General features: G+C 42.8%; 1 protein-coding gene across 4 annotated transcripts in view; it reads left to right on the top strand.

The window, feature by feature from the left end:
• Positions 1-334: 334 nt before the first annotated feature.
• The window catches only part of LOC135896089 (A-kinase anchor protein 1, mitochondrial-like), a 130,512-nt gene continuing 113,251 nt past the window's right edge, over positions 335-17,595 (top strand). For 2 of the 4 annotated variants that reach the window (XM_065424420.1, XM_065424421.1), the window contains exon 1: positions 335-509. The gene's annotated coding sequence lies outside the window, so the exon portion shown is untranslated. The remainder of the gene's footprint in view (positions 510-17,595) is intronic. The other 2 variants (XM_065424424.1, XM_065424425.1) reach the window with 1 other exon arrangement.

Genomic DNA, 17,595 nt, shown 5'->3' with positions numbered 1-17,595 from the left:
ATATAGTGCGCTCTTGGCTGCAACATAAATACAAGCTACGCACTAAATACTATGTTATAATGCAAGCACCATATAATTGTATTGTACTTCATGTCATTTTAAACAAATAAATGCTTTACACTGTTTACTTTTAGCGTTTTCGTTTTCACATATAAATGTAGAAACAAATATAACAACTAAACACAAACTTGTCAAATATTTTGTAAATGAAAAAGAAAGTATAATAATAAAGGTTATAAAATAATTGTGTTGGTCTGCGATGATTATTTTTGTATTACTAGTGCGAATTAAAATAGAGCTGTGTTCTTGCGCACGACTCGCGTTCCCGTCTGCGCCGAGACTCCGCGAGACGAAACATTCGCTCATGGCGACAGAGTTGCTAGCCACGTGGGGAAAGTTCTGCGGTCGCATCGGCGTGCTAAGGCATCTGTAAGAGCCCCAAGTCACACGGAGATACCTCGCCTGTCGTCGTCGTTGCGGCCCTGCGTGATCCTTTCCTTCCTGTGTTGGTAAGTAGCCGTATGGGCAGCGTTTGCGTAGGGTCCAGTTCAATGAAAAGGCCACCATATTGTGTTTTGGTTCGGCTAAGCCTGACCATCCGTTGGGACTGCTAGCCGCTGGCCATTCGTGCGGAGCTGGAAAGATTCCGATCGGCGTCTTGGCAGGTCGCTTGTAGGGCAGCGCTCGCGAGTGCGACCCATTTCGTTTCCGACGCGCGAGTCGCAGCTGTTTGTACCCGTGCCACATTGTTGACAATTTCGCGGAGACGCACAGAGCTCGCGGCCGTCGCGTGGCGACTGTGCGAATCACGGTGCCAGCTGAATCATTCGGGCCACCGGTTTACAGCCGTGCGCGTCCGGCGCCCTGCGATGTATGTGACGGGCGTACGCGGTCCGGCGTTTCCGTCGGGGCCGGCCTGGTTTTCAGGTCAACGGGCGCCATTTACTGAGTGCCGAAGTGCTGCCACTGAGCCACGATTGCCCTGCACGCAAGTTTCGCCTCGCGTGTGCATGTTTGGTTGTCATCTGCGAACATGCGCGAGCAAGTTGCGGCCACGCGCCCTTCCTGCCGGATATGTATTTATATTAGCGCGCATTTGTACTGCCGATGCTAGGTGCTTCCTCCATACCTTTTGGCACCGATCGGCGTGCTACCTTAGCCGTAGGTCGAGCGATCTCAAACACTCACTCGCGGTCGGCTATTAATAGCCGCACCGTCGCAGTGATATATTTTTTTTTTCTTATTGCGGTGGTTTTGTCTTTGCACTGTCCACCGGGTAATGCGGTGTCCGCCTGCTGCGTTGTGCGCTCGTGAAACAATTTCGCCTGGCGAGGCCTGAAAAGTCGGTCGTCCTTGCTCTCCGGTAGCGGACACCGCGCAGCCGACGGACCGCTGTGTCAACATCTGGCTCGATCGCCCACGCCGGGAATGCGTGCGTCCATCGAATGTTGTACTTCCCGAAAAAACTGCGCCTAGTCTCGCTTGTTTTCTGCTCGCTTGCGCTGGTTTTCGGCCGCTCTTTTCTGTCGCGACCTCGGTGACCGTGGCCCAGCTCGCTCGTTCGTAGGGCCGCGCCGCCGGCTTGCCCTTCTCGTGCGGAGGTCATTCTCCGCCTTCGAGGCCCCGGCCGCCGCACATGTTCGGGTGAGGACGACGGACGGGAAAAAGCGTACGCCACGTTTTTGATACTACTGTGTGCGACGGAAATCGTGTCTGATATTTCAATCTAGAGTGCTGATTACAAGCACGTGTGCTGTCGTGAACGAGAGCTTTTGTACTTCCGGGTGCATGCCTCGTGGCTGCCGAGCTTCCCCCCCCCCCCTTTTTCTTTTTGCCTCTAAGGTTCGTGTAGCAAATTCGTTTTCCTATCATTTGCTCACTTTGTTTCATGTTTGCGCGAGTAATTGATGCTCTTGCCGATTTTATTTCGAACCTTTCTTGAAAAAAACATTCAAAAAAGAAAATAAAGCATCTGAATATTGAGTGCTTCTGTCGTCGCAACCGCCCGGTGAAGCACATTTCCAACGCATTTGAAAAGGTTGTAAGAACTTAAGTGTTGCGACAGCACTGTAGACATACTAGAGCTGCGTAATACCAGAGCACCCATGCATCTGTCGTCGCCCTTGAATCTGCAATTCGGACGGGGCTCTGGCTTTCGGCATAGTGTCTGCGATGGGTTGTGGAAATGTCGACCGATAATCCGGGTGGAAACAGCGAAAACGGCGGGCGGGTGCCAGATTGCAGCGAAACTTATTCTGGAACGTTATTTATTATCCATAAAAAATAAAGGGGTGGAAGAGGTGCAAAGCAATATGGTCAAGGGCAGCGTGTGTGGAAGGGCGGCAGTTCCACTTGAAAAACCGCCAGGATTTGCTGCCCTTGTTGGACGATCATCACAATTATAAGGAATGATGATCGGTTCAGTTCTGTTTTTACTGAAATGAAAGCCATCCTGGCACTGAACTACATTGCTGGCACTGAACTACATTGCTGCGCGGTTCGGTGAATTTTGTAGATACCTTGCATGTGCAACAAATTCAGCAGTACAATCTTATTCACCCCCTTTCACAGGGCATCTGGAGATGAGCAAATCGGTTTGTTGCAGCCCTGCAACATAGTGACTGCAATGGTGCAAGCCCTTGACAGGTTGCAGTACTCGCAAGTGCAGGCTATTTTAAGTTGTTACTTGCGTACAGTTTCGTCCTACGAAGAACAGTATCTATCAGTCCTCAGCCATGATCATGTTGTGAACTTGTCTTGTTGTCGTATGGAAGTACGGTGGTCAGTGAGCGACACACAAGGCTTATTATGGATGTGAATTTTTACACTTGCTTTCAAGTGGCACCCGGATTTGGGTACACTGCTGTGAGCACCATGTTCAGTCGATCTTACTTAGTTTTTTCAAGGTCATTGTTCTTGCTCTGTGATCTAGTCTGCAATGGGTGTGTACTTCCTACTTGTAGCCATTGAAAGTACAGGTGGCTAGCCATGGCATTACTTACGATGCTGGACTTAGTAACAAGAATTTTTTCACAAGGTGGAAGGGGAATTGATAAGAAAACGAGCTCTAGGTGCATGTACTAGGCTATAATCTTCATCATTTGGCCCAGCAGTGTCCGGGTGTGAAGTTTGGTCTACTAGACAAGTTGCCTAAATTTTTTCCCCCTTTTTCTTTTTGCTCTGTTGCTATTTGCTTCGGTTTTGTGATGGCTAACATCATAGAATGTGTATGCATCAAGTTCTGTTCCGTCTTCTCAAGCTTTTTCTTCGGTAAGCTTCCTCATTTTAATTTTGTATTGCAAGATCAGAGAGTTGAGCACAATTTTTACGTTGAGGTGCTTAAGCGGTTGTGTGGTGCAGTTAGTAGAAAGTGCCGTGTTCTGTGGAGCTCGTATGAATGGCTTGTGCATCACAATAATGCTCCTGCTCACAGCCCTGAGCATGCAGTGCTTCCTGGCAAGCAAACATGAGATGACAAGGTTACTGTACTGTGTGTATCATACGCTTGTAGTCACCAAAAGTGAAACAAGACTTTAAAAGGAATGCATTTTAATATGTTGAGGCACAGAAGTAAACGATGATAGTATTGAGTTGCTGGAGAATATCAAACAATAAGACGTGGTGCAAGTCCATTGCATCTCAGGGAGAGTACTAATATAGTGGTATTTAAAGTTTGGGATCCAATGTTCGAAGAATACTGCGGATTATCTTTTTTAAATAGCGCTGTTACTTTTGGACTTTTTCGTATATAGTGCTTGTGATGCCGTACAACAATCATGGCATCGAAACGTGCTTGCTCATTCCACTCTGAACACAATCAATGCGTTGCTCATCAATCTAGAAAAAGACGCATGGGGCATGTCATTGTTGCTTCCATTAGAGCCCATGTGATGACATACAACAATCGCGTCTTCAGAGCCCGCTACCTCACATCATTGTGAACACAGTCAATTCGCTGCTCATTAATATCCACTGTGACACGCATGGCATGACGGTCTTTGCTTAATTTAGGCATTCTAGCTGCACAGCTTCAGGGTCAGTCAGTCGAATTAAGGAAGATGGCTGTGGGGGGCTCAGAAAAAAAAAGCACTATTACATTTAAGCTACTACTGTTGGTGAGTGCTCCTGCCTAGGTACCATCTAGGTTTGTAGAAGCACACTTAGTAAAGTTTATTGTGCTAGAAATTACGTCATAAAATGAATTACTTTTGGGCATAGCACTTGACTCCTCCGTTAAAAGCATTTTGAATTGTTGAAGGTTGTAGACTAAACCAGCATTTCCAGCCAGTCTGACGTGTGGAGTCTGATGGCTCTCGAAAGCTCACTTGCCCATGCCATCAAGATGCCTTTCTAAGGGCTAGGATACTCACACTGTCATATCTCGTCATATCAAAAGTGGCCTGCTAATGAGTAGTCAAGAGGGTGACAGAAGAAATAGAAAGAAGGGTTTCTGTCTCATACAGTAAACCCTCACTAACTCGCGATATCTTGAAATAGTGGTTAAGTCAAAATTTTTTTTCTGGCTTGGTGTCTACTCCATGTATTTTTCACCTGTTATCTCAAGATGCTTTTGTGCCATACTCCAGATACCAAAAAATCTCTACTGCAAAAACATCAGGAAAAAATCACTACACATAGGTTTGCACACTTTATGCATAGCTGCATATCACCAAAAAGTGATCGGACCACAAGTTTGTAGCAAATCATGCTTCATTCTACACCAATTTTATCATCCACCATTCGTGGCTGGCTACGATCTTAACGATAATGCTGGTAGAGTGCTGCTCTGACTCCTGATGAAGCACGAGAAGGCACACATGACCTTCACAATAGGCACGTGTCGGCGGAGTGTCATCAGTTTGCCTATTTGCCATGCTCTGCATTTCTGTTTGTGGATCTGCACAGTACGACACGCAAGTTGTGACGCTTGGCTGTAATTTAGTGTTAGTGGGCTCTCTGCAAGGATTGTTGTTGCCCCTATATGCCCAACATGTAGGGTCCCTATCTCACAAAAGTGATCTACTGAAAATGCTCCTCCTGGTATATTTACCTTTTGAGAGAAATTTAGCGGTTACTAGTACCTACTTCCAAAGGCTTTATGTGGTTTATATGCACCTAGGGGCTGATGCTTTCATGAAGTTACTTATCTCAAAACCTTCCTTGGTTTTTACAACTTCGAGTTACTGAGGTTTTACTGTACTTGCAAGTGTTGAGGCGCACATTTAGAAGACTGCTAAGATACCTTCTTACTTAAAGGCGACCTCGAACACTTTTCAACTCGCCATCTTTCTGTGGCAGTTTGTGTAGACTGACAGTTGGAGGTGCTTCCAGCATGGGTCAAAGCAGCGATATCAAAATATTTAATATTTTAATCACACATACAAATCACTAGATCGCTGTTGACTGCATCATCACCCACTGGCGCTTGCCAGACCCATCATCACCAGAACTCGCAGCTCCGTGGTTGGTTAAATATTAAATTGGAGATAACCTCTGCATTGCAGCAAGAATCTAATAAATTAAGCATTTATTTTATTTCTGCTTGCTGTGATCTTTATATCGATGCAAACAGGTACGACTGTAAAGGAAACCACTACAACCACAAAACTAGGTAGGGGCACTGGCTCTTCTTTGGCCTCTAGTATGCTGGCATGCCTCTGGGCACAAAAGCTTCTCTTTTTGCTTTTGTATGCTCATGAGCATCCTTGTCTGCTTGATGCCTCGTTTTGCACGTTGTTCGTGTAGTGCAAGTTTCTCACCTTGGTGCATCATTGTTGCCACACCCTTATTGCTGTTCACGGTGCTGCACTGAACTAAAGCTGAATTGAAGAAAAGAGACCCTGTGCTGTCCCAGGTTGCTCAACCAGTGCCATCAGCACACCAGAGTAACCGGAATTCATGAAGCTAGAACCATGGAATCTGAATTTCCACTATGCTTTCGCTTCAGGCTCTTACCAGTATCAGCAAGGGGTTACGTCATTGGTTGAAAGAAATGGGGGAAAAGACAGCACAAAATTTCAGTTGAGGGCATGTCTTTTTTTCTTGCATTTTAAGATATCTCCACTTCGGTCTGTGTGACCCTATTGCTGCCTTTCTTGTTGTTGCATTTTTGTTATTTTGCCAACGGTAAAACTATGCAGCTGAAGCCATGGGCAGTTTAAAAAGTGTTCGCGGACCCCTTTCATGTGATGTTAGGTCAGTTAGAGCGTCTGGAAGATATGTTTACATAGCCAAGAAGACGTTCTCAGTTTATGAATATGACTGCTTGTGCAGTCCACCGCGTATAAGTCTTTACTGGTCGTCTCTTCGTGTTAATAATGCGCATTACTAGATGTGGATCTTCATTAAAGAGTCCGACAACCTCCCGGAAGGTGACATGGGGTTTTTGTGGAAATGAAGAAAACATGATATATATATATATATATATATATATATATATATATATATATATATATATATATATATATATATATATATATATATAAAGAGAGAGAGAGAGAACAGCTTTACCAATATGCTGCAGGTGAACATGATTTATAGTGATAGCATCAAGTATGCAGTTCATGGTGTAAACATAAATTCTAACTTTAAATCAGTAAGGAAAGTAGTGAAAACAGTATGTTGACACTCTACGGTGAAACTTCGGTACAAATGTTGCAGGCTTCCTATGTAGCGGCAAATTTCTATATGTAAGTCGGCTGTTATTAAGTATACGATATGTATTGCATAAAATGACATTTTCTATGTTTTATTGGCCTCAAGATAGAGCGAAGTCGCTGCGTAGCAGACGCTGGCTGGACAAGGCACATGGGAATGACGCATCGGTCGTCTGCTGCACAATGCATTTACATGTGGGCATTGTTACGTCTCAACGCCACCAGGGGTGTTAATTGAGCGTTTGCTACGTGTCAAACCACCACACCTCCTAACCAGATGTCAGTGACTAAAAGTGCTCACCCCACCATTACCTGCAAACCGTAGAAAAGGATGAATGAAAGGGAACCACAACAAAGAATGGAAAAGCGCAGTTAATTAGACGAGTCAAATTGCCACCCGTCCCTCTGCACTTATCCAGCTGTCAAGACAGCGTGCAAACTGGCCGTTGCATAGTTCAACGAAAAGACCTAATCTCTTTCCCTGGCTGACTGAGCAAAGAAGAAAGACATCATGTAAACCAGCTGTTTCAGGATTCCATGAAAGGCCCTCAACCCGTGCTTCACCCACCAGACTAAGCGAAGAACGGGGTGGGCAATGACGAATGAACCAGGTGTCACCGGATGATTTCTTTCTTCCACAAATTCCAAACCAGTTTCTTCGAGGCAGAGTTACTGCGGGTTATGCTTAACATGGGGTGTGGTATCGCAACGGAGTCGTCGATGGTGATTTGCTGCTGGACAGTCTTCAGATACCCTAGTCGACTCACCTAGGGAAGATGCCGGGCATAAAAGCAGATACTTTTCGAGAGTGAAAACAGAGGATCCTGCTGTGAACTGAGACGTTACCTTGTTCCTACATGAAGTGGGCTTTTGCACTCGAGCCGTGTAACTAAGCTAAATAAACCCTTTTACTTCATTTTCTACAGCTTGACGTCATAGTCGATGGGCTTGATGGATTCCATGCCCTGAATGCCACCCTAACCGCAACAGTGCATAATGTGCAAATTTTTTGGAAACTGTTGTGAGGTTGTAGCAAACTCATAAATACTGGTATGCATTTAGTGACTATGTACAGAAGCATTCGGCCTTGCAATGTAGTCTAGCTAGCACTGTGATGAGATCAGTGACTGCGCACAAGCAGAGTGCCCGATAGGTGATTGTTGCACTGTCTGTTTGCCAATATTTCAAAGAACAGTTCTCTAAGAACAAAACTAAGTTGAAACTGTGCAAAAGGAAACCAATAAAATCTATGTTCTGCTGTGTCATGTTGCATATATTTATTTATTTTAATACCTTCAAGGCCTGAAAGCATTACAAGATGGAGTGGAGGGGAATTGTACACAGTGAACAAGAACAAAATAATGCAGCTACTAAGAGTAAAGTAGATTCAACTGCAGCTTTAAATGCAATTACATCAGTCAGTTGGGCAATAGATGTGGGCAGATGGTTCCAGTCATTCGAGGTAATTGGAATAAAATAATAAAAGAACTTTGTATGCGAGAAAGGAACAAGTACTTTGTACTAGTGATCAAATCTGTTTGATGTGTGGGATGGCTTCAAAAGAACATATCTTAATTGCACATCGTGATAGGTTTTATGAAACAGAATGGGACAGCCCCCTGCATAAACAAAGAGGTGGACGGCCTAAAGCTGTTTTCATAGATGACACTCTGGATATGTGTGCATACTCTGAAAAAATGAAACATGCGCTGCAATTTTGGACAGATTCCAAAGTATGAATAAAATTGTCAGTGCCAGGATCCCATACAGTACTGGTATATTCGAGCTTTGAACGAACAAGAGTTCTATAATGAAAGAGTTTCGAAGGGGAGGAAAACTACCCTTTAGATAGCCATGTGTGCAATTGGCATTGTTTATGTAATTGACATGAGTCTGCCATGAAAAGTTAGAAGCCAATTTAACGGCAGTGTATTTATTGCATGAAACATTTTCTAAAACACTGCCGTTAACAAGATATTCGGAAATGCTAGTACAATTCATCACGCAGGAAACTCACATTACTTTGCATTTGCTAGCGCGAAGTTCCTTTTAGTGCACCAGGAGGAAGCTACATTAAGATCTTGTTGCAGAAGAATACTGTCAGTATTAGTGAAAATATTTCTGTAAATAGCAATCTGCAAATGATTTAAGGTAAAATATTAGGCGGGTCATTCATGTAAAGAAAAAAAAAAGAAAAGAAGGCCCAAGACGATGTCCTAAGGCACACCAGAAGTTACAGGAGAATCTGAAGAATTGCAATTGTTAGCAGTAACAAACCGTGTTCTGTTAGCAAGGAAATGTTTAATCCATGTAGGTATATTGTAGTCAGTGTTTAATTTGCTTACCTTAAAACGGAGTAAGTGGTGAGAAACGAAATCAAAAGCTTTAGAAAAGTCCAGAAGTATACATTCAATAATTCGTCCTTTGTCCAGTGCTGCGAAAAGGTCATGTGTAAAAAAAACAAGTTATGTTTCACAAGACACATGCTTACGCAAAATGTGTTAATAGGCCGAGAAGAATGACTTTATATCTAAGAAGGCAAGCAGGTGGGAATAAATTATGCGTTCTAAGAGTTTACAAAGCACGCTTGTGAGAGGGACATTGATCTGTAATTTAAGGGAGACGGTGTTTAACCAGACTGTAAAAGCAGTACCACATTCCAATCACGTGGTAAGGGTCAAGATTCTGACTGGGAAAACTTTTGATAAAAAGAATGACGAAGAAATGTTGGTGCTTTTTAAAAACCTCGGAGTGGCATCATCCACTCTGCAAAACAAAGACAATTTCAGGCCACGAATGAGCTTCTGCACACAATCACAGTGAATAAAAGAAAGGATCCATAATGGAGTAAGCTATACTCATTAGTGCTGGGAAAGGAAAGAGTTGAAGTTGGAAAAGATTGGGAAATTACATCATTCAGCACAGAGCAACACTCAGCACTGAAATGGCTACGCATTACAATCAGTTAGAGTTTTGCGTTCTTATAAACACCTGTGATATTCCAAAATTTTTTTGTTTGTTACAAGTAATGAAGGAAGGGTGTCGCGATAAAAAATTTTCTTGGCCTTTTTTAGCTGCCGCCTTGTACTGAGCAGCACATTCGCAATAAGTGCACCATCGACTGGGTTCGTTACTGTTCAGCTTTCCAGAATACACGCTTCTTCCTGTTTAAAAAGTGATTTAAAGAAGACGTAAACCATGGCGACCGATTTTTACATGAAATAGCATGCAGCGGATGTACACCCGGTGACAAAATATTGCGGGGCACAAGAACTGAAAGAAAAAAAGAAAGCTGAATATCTCCGCAACCTCGCAACGTAGTCTGGTATTTGTATTTTGGGCCTCGACTAGAATATGCTAGCAACGTTGCCATATAGTTTTACTGGCTACTGCTACAGGCTGCTTGGGAATAGAATATTTTCGGAGATCCTGTGGTTTGTAAACTTTTGTTGCCAGGTGCACTTGTCAACCAAATTCGTAATTTCATCTTTAAGAATTTTCTTGTTAGTTTCAATAGAGCGTTCTTTGAATTTCTGCATGTATTCATCAAGGAACACAGCAAGTTCACGGTTAAGTGCAGGATAGTCTTGCCCTATTAAAAGACTCCTCACCAGGTCTGGCCATCTTGAGCTGACAAGCGCAGAGCATACAATGCGCGCCAACAATCGTGTTTGCGAAGAATTACATCGCTACGCGCTGCGGATAGGTCTGAAATTTTAATCCGAACACCATTTTCCCTCCTCGCGGCTGCTGCAATCTAAGCCAGACGGTGACGTACTCGCGTCCCTGTGCCTACATACTCCGGTCCGCAGCGTGACATCGCTCGTGGTGACACGCAACTTTGAGAATTATTCAACGCATGATCTGTTATTCGTGTAATATGTTGCCTGAATAGACGAATTGAAGTTTAGAGAAATAATAAAACACGCATACGGAGTGTCTGGGTGTTTTTTTTGTTTTACTTTGCACCAAAGCAAGAGAGGTGTACTTCCACTTCGTCTGCTTGTTCCACGGTCGTGCGGTCGCGTGCGCAGGTACCGAAACTGTGCCATTTTCTACTGTATCCCAGCACGTGATCATGCTCGTTCCGCTTGTTCTGCCTCGGTATGCGTGTAGCACTGAATTATGCCGCTAGTCATGTGTCCTTGTGCACAGTGTGCAAAATCGTGCACTGCGCGAACGAGACAACAGCTCGCACAAGACCGTGTCAGTGAAAGTGCATAGCGTCTAAAAAAAAAAAATGAGGAGAAAAAAAGTGAAAGAGGTGCCCGTGACGTATGTTTGACACGATCATTGAGGTCCGTCATGGGAGAACGCAGGGAAGGAATTTCGCTTGCGGAAGCTAGACGGTCAAGTGGAGAGAGCGGCTTGTTTGGCAGGAAAGCCTGCCTGCTGAAACCATGGGTCTGCGGCACTGAAATATTTCCATCTTGGCTACTAATGAGCCGATTAGGAAAATTTTTGTGGCAGGACGCTCCCTAGAGGACACGTAACAACTTGCAGCGTATGACCAAAATTTGCTATGGGGCCTGGTGAGGGGTCTTTTAATGAGCTTTGGTTGAAGTACAGGGGAATGAAATTCACCCTGAATGTAAAGTAGATGAAACAATAATCACTTAATCCTTGTGAGAAGCATGTTACGAACCCTATCAGGGGAAGTAGTTAGAACGAGGTCAAGTATATTTGTGCTTGTTTATAACGTTTGTGCTGGTTCAGTTATAATGTGTGACAAATGAAAATCATGGAAAAAGTTTACGAATTCAGAGGATTCCTGAAAGTTATGGCGTACGATTGTGCCTGTAGAAGGCCACTGAAAACTTGGAAAGTTAAAATCACCTAGTAAAAGTTCAGGCACTTGCAGGAACCTTCCAATAATCTGATTCTGTGTGTCGGGAATCGGCACAGAATGTCGCAGAAGAAACGGGGCAACCAAACGGCAGCAACATGTAAAAATATTATGGTGATTGATGCACACGCACACACAAATAATTTCCAAGGAAGCTGTGGTAGGTACAACATTTATGTGCAGGTGCCACGAAACGGTAATTAAAGCTCCTCCTCCCCATCTATTAACACGGTCAAATGAATAGTTGTTGAACGGTGTGTTACGGTAAAATATTTCTTCGTTTCTAACATTCACTATGTGAAACATACCATGTGTTTTTAAATGAAATATATTTACGCGTCTGCTTTCTTCCTGTAACAAACTTAAATTAGCATTGTCATGATAATCTGTGATAGCTATCGCCCTGCCAGTGCTTGTACATTTCTGCAGGCAGCTGTAAGTTTGCATTAATTCAATAACAAGTTCTGCGACAGTTGCTGCTGCTTCCACGGTTATCTTGTCGAGGTAATTTGCATGAATGCCCGCAGTAGGTTTTTGTCAAATATTGATTGATGTGTAACACCAAGGACACCTGACTACCCGAAGCCTTGCTGTCACTTCTGACGTTGACTTGCTTAATAGAGCAATCATTACACTAAAGAAGTGCAATGAATTTAACTTATATTAGTTCAAGAACAAAAGGTATTCAGTTAAAAAAAGCTAATGTAAGAAATAGATCTAGGTGCGAAAGGAACACTGGAAATACATCTGATAGAACTCATGACACTAAGGTTTCCTAGATGAGGTGATGTGGAGGTCGTATGCTGCGGTATACTTCAATATAGAGGGTGGCATAAATCTAGGCAGGTAAGGTCTGTTTGCAAAAGACCACCTAGTTTTCCTTTTACATTTACTCCTTCCCCTTTGCTTACTCCTTCCCCCCAAATTACCTGTGCTACACATTTCTTTTTTAACTTGTGACCACCTGGTGCTTAACCCACCAGCTGAATTGGTAGAGATTTGATAAATGTTCTACAGTAGGAGCAACGTGAAGAAGCCCTTGTATGCTTGTAACATGTAAACATTGGTTTGATGGGTACTCATACTAATAGTTACAGGAACTGTTCAAAAGTCAGAGCTGTAAAAAAGCCATTGAACCTATGTAATGAATGCATTTTTAGATTTTCATTGTTTACTTGGTTCCTTCTTGTGTGCAACGAAGAGGGGGGGAGGAGTGGTTATTGGATGAAGGGACTGAACCCGGTGAGCGGGCCAACATTGCAGATGAGCAGGTGCATGAGAACAGGCCAATTTCAATGTCCGCATGCTGAAAAATACTAGAACATATGATATCAGCAAGTTTACTTGATTACCTTGAGGGCCAAAATCTGCTTAATCCTAATCAACACGGCTTTAGACGAAAATTGCAATGATCACCCAGCTCGTAGAAACAGTCCACGAATTTAGCAAAAGCAATCAACGATAAACATCAGGTAGATGCAATTTGTCTTGATATGTCGAAAGCATTCGATCGGGTCCCACACATAGAACTTATAAGTAAACTAAAGAATTTTGGAATTATTAGTACTATTGTCGCTTGGATTAAATCATATCTTAAAAATAGAACGCAGTATGTGGAAATCAACAATGCGAAATCTGGCATTCTGAGTGTTTCATCAGGTGTTCCCCAGCGCTCCGTGCTCAGTCCCGTCTTATTTCTGTGTTATATCAACGATATTGCAGAGACAGTTTCCTCAGGTGTTAAGGTTCGGATATTCGCAGACGACTGCCTGCTTTATTTACATATAACATCCAAAGAAGATCAAATTACCTTAAGCTCGGCATTAAGTAGTATCCATGACTGGTGCTCAAAATAGAAAATGAAGATAAATCACAGCAAAACGTCATTTATAAGAATAACAAACAAAATAAAAGATATTCTTCCATTTGAATACGAAATTGAAGGACACAAATTACAGAAAGTAAGCTACTTCAAGTATCTAGGCATAACGATAAGTGAAAATTTAAATTGGTATAGGCACATTCATAGCTTATGTAGTGCAGCCGAGAGAAAAATGTGGACTTTACGCCGGAAACTAGGGAAGGCAACCACGACAGCGAAACTAACCGCCTATTTGACACTTGTAAGACCAACTTTGGAATATTGCTGTATCGTGTGGGACCCCTACACAAAAAACCAGATAGCAAGGATTGAAAAAGTACAAAGAAGGGCAGCTAGATTTATTCTGTCTAGGTATAAGTCCATGGATTCAGTCTCGGAGATGTCAGAACTTAAATTACCCCAACTGCTGGAGCGCCGAAGAGTTGCTAGACTTAAGTTCCTCTATCTTTTCCGGGGTAACTTCTTTAACATAAACACCGGACTGTACATAACGAAGTGCTCGGCCCGAACATTAAGAAACAGCCACAACGAACAACTTACAACTCTCCAAGCTCAAATATTCAAATATTCATTCTTCCCACGAACAATTGAAGAATGGAACTCGTTGCCACAGCACATAATGCACAGACTCTGTCAATTCGTTTGAAAAATCAATACACCTTTACCTTGACCTACCAAATTAATCACGACAGCTCGTTTGTAGCGAATTTCACCTACTTGGAAATATGAATGTTGCTGTGTGTGCTTCTACTACTGCATTTGTACTTTGTTGTGAACCGCAGGTTGTGCGCACTAAATTTATTTTGTATTTGCATGTCTGCAAGGCTGTGATTGCCAATGCACTTACTGCATTGCAACAAATATTTTCCACCCTGTAACGTCCCAAAATGGTCTAACAGTATTAATAAATGAAAATGAAATGAAACAGAGTACAAAAAGGAAATTAACTACGACAAACTGAGAACCACCTCCCTCATGTAGAGCATTAAGGTATCTGATGGTTATTTGGCTGTTTCTTTACTTTTTCCAAGTGTAGATTCCGGCCCTCTATTGTTGGTACTTCACCGACATTCATTTGAACTGTACCATATTCAAGGCATTCGTTCCATTAATTCGTTCGTTCATTCAAGACAGTCATCTCTTACTTCTTATAGGTGGAACACACTAGCAGCCAGCACACTGCTGCGTGTCAGCATTGTCATGTGGCAAGCAGTGATACACTGGCCATGTTCATATTCATTTTGTCTGTAAAATGCCACGTCTCGGGAGTTGAGGTCTCGAGCAATCTTGAGGCTGCTTGTGCACGCAACGAGCAACTCACCTTTCAATGGAGTGAGATCCTACAGAGTTTGCTTGGCAGCAGAGAAACCTAGAGATGTATTCTTGAACAGTCACTTTCAGAGACCTTTCTTTCAGTGTGTGCTGATTGGCTGGTTGGGCAAAACCGCTCGAATCGTTCAAGGCGCCATACACTACATCACGACGAAAGCAATAGTATTACTGAAAGTGATCACCCAAGAGCACATCCCCTAGCTATGTTGGGGCAGCAGAAGCTTGATGTGGGCGAGTTGGTTTTGCATACTTGAAGAAAAGAGCGCTACGAAGACGCGAACATAGCGAGGAAGCAGCAACCTGCGAGTGGCGGGCAGCAGGCCACCGTTTTGATAGTGTGTTCATACCCTTACTTACATATTCTATCAAACTGCTCTACCTAGTTCTTTCTTCTGAGCTCGTCGTGAGGCTGCAACCAACAGCCTATAGAAACGGACGACATAATCATGTTGCCATGGCTGGTGAACTTCATACCAGATGGCCACTCAATAGAGGCATTGGCAGTCGATCCCAGTGGATGAGAAATTGAAGCTTAAAGCTGTGTTTCGGTTGTTTGCAATTTGAAAATTAATTGCCGAGTACCTGCCGATTGGCACAAGCCGGTTTCCACTGTTTTTTTTTTTTTTTTTGCATTTGTCATCACATGGCTTGTGCAGCAATCACTTCACAGTCAGCCTGGTCAGCCTGTGCTCTATGCCAACCACACTCCACACTTTTCTATTTACAATTCCCAAACCTAGTCAGGTGCCCTTAATTTGGAATATCTAAGCCTTTCTTTCTTCCTTTACAAGCGTGTCCTTGTCCATCTCCAATTTGGGCGACACTAGAAATTAAAATTTTACTTAAGGCCAAGCCAAGGTGAATGCATTGGGCAGCTTCTGTAGCACCTACTATAATAATCACTCTGGGAACCCATCTCATAGTTGGTAGTCAGGAGTGCAGGTGGTAGACGCAATCTTTTTCAGGTAGTTTAATTAAAGGTGCATATTTTAACAAGTCTGAAAACTTCAAAATGGGGTGTAGACCCTCCCCTTCTGGATTCAAATTTTTTGTCTGTGTTTAGTGGACACATGAAGTCTGCATTAGTTCCTGTTTAGTATTTGACCAGGAGATGCAAAATTTAAATTTCACAAATTAAAATGTTTGCAGTATGACACACTTAACAATGCAGCATCTGCACTTGCCTTCCTTGTAAAATATGATTGTTGAGGAATAATGAAATAGTATACCTGCCAGCACTCCCGATTGTTCCGTAAAGCTTTTATGATATTACGAATGTTGCATCATGTTTTCCGAAAATTATCTTCCGTTTGGTAAATAAATTTTAAAGGTGTCGATGGATGGGGTGACACAAGACTTAACAAAAAAATTCATGCAAAAATGAATGATGTACTTGATCCGCCTTCTTGAGGCAATGCAGGATACCACATACTAGTCCGGTACTTGCTTTCAGCAAGTTTATTTAGTGTAGTTCATGAAGCAGGGGAAATCAACAACAGCAACATTGCTGAAAAACTCGGTAGGGGCTAAATACAATGTGTTACTTGTCATTCTCTGCTGTTACAAGTTTGCTGCTGCTTTGTGCGCTGTGTCCGAAGTTAAATTGGTAATAAAGCGCCTACATATGGTCGAAAAGGTGTGGGCTCAGGGCAATGCTGTTCAGAATGCCTTCCATATCCCCTCCTCCTCTGCCTCCTAGGGTTTTTGCAAATTTTAAATCTCGCAGCTTGGCAGGTGGGAAATGGTGGATATTCCTGCTTACCTACCCTCTTCAGTAAATAAATTTGACAGGGTGTCGACAAGCGTGTCAAAAGTTACCAAATTTTATAAAGGTGCTGGAGATTCCACTGAAAGAAAGTTAAGGTGGTAAGAGGATGCTTTATGCATCTTCTGCGAGCCATGATACTTATGTAGCAATTGAATATTGAGCTAATCTGCCGTCGTTCATGTGATGTTTATTCATTAACAGAATTTAATGACCGGCCTAAAGCTTGTGTTGTGAACAAGTTATTTGTTCGCGTCAAGTATTGCATTAAAGGAAAAAACAATTCATTTTCATGTCATTTATTCAATTTATTTTCACCTTAAAGGCCTGGAGGCATTACATAAGGGAGAGCTTTAATCCTTGTAACAATGTTAGAAGAAATGTACAGAACAGCAAAGAAACAACAATAAACAAATACAAGCCAGGAACAATTGCGAAAAAAAAAGAACATCGTGTTAGAGTAAGGGTAAGCGGGATCGGTTATTAAGCAGTGGGTTGTTTAACGCGGAACATTTTGCAGTCAGTGCATGAAACGATATCTTCTGGGAGATGGTTCCAATGGGTTATAGCGTCGGGGAAGAATGAAGTGTTCATGGCAGATGATCGGGTGTTAATGTTTGCTAAGGGACGACTGTGGCTTAAGCGAGAGGACGTACGTAAGGGTGGATTTAACAGGGAATACCTGGAATGCGGATGGTAATAGAAGGTGTGAAGCAAGCAGAGACGAGAGATGATCTGGCGGGAAGCAAGTGATGGTAGTTCAAGTGTATGTTTTCGTGCGGTTATGCTGGTATCACGAGAGTAATTGAAAGTTATAAACCAAGCAGCGTGATTTTGTATTGCTTCTATGTCATAGGTTATATATGATTGGGAAGGATGCCAGATAGATGATGCATATTCTAACTGCGAACGTACGAATGTTAGATATGCTAGCGTTTTTATTTACGGCTTTCAGGTTGCGTTTTAAATATTTAATGGTGCATGAAGCATTAGAACAGATGGTGTCAATATGAGTTGCCCATGATAGTGTCGATGTCATGTGAACGCCGAGATATTTGTAAGACGGGGCATGATTGATAGGAGCTGAATTTATTGTGTAGGTGTGACTGGTTAA

Source organism: Dermacentor albipictus, chromosome 2 (genome assembly GCF_038994185.2).
Source record: "Dermacentor albipictus isolate Rhodes 1998 colony chromosome 2, USDA_Dalb.pri_finalv2, whole genome shotgun sequence".
NCBI lineage: Eukaryota > Metazoa > Arthropoda > Arachnida > Ixodida > Ixodidae > Dermacentor > Dermacentor albipictus.
The sequence above is the reverse complement of the archived record's forward strand: the minus strand, read 5'-3'. Positions and strand labels throughout refer to the sequence as shown.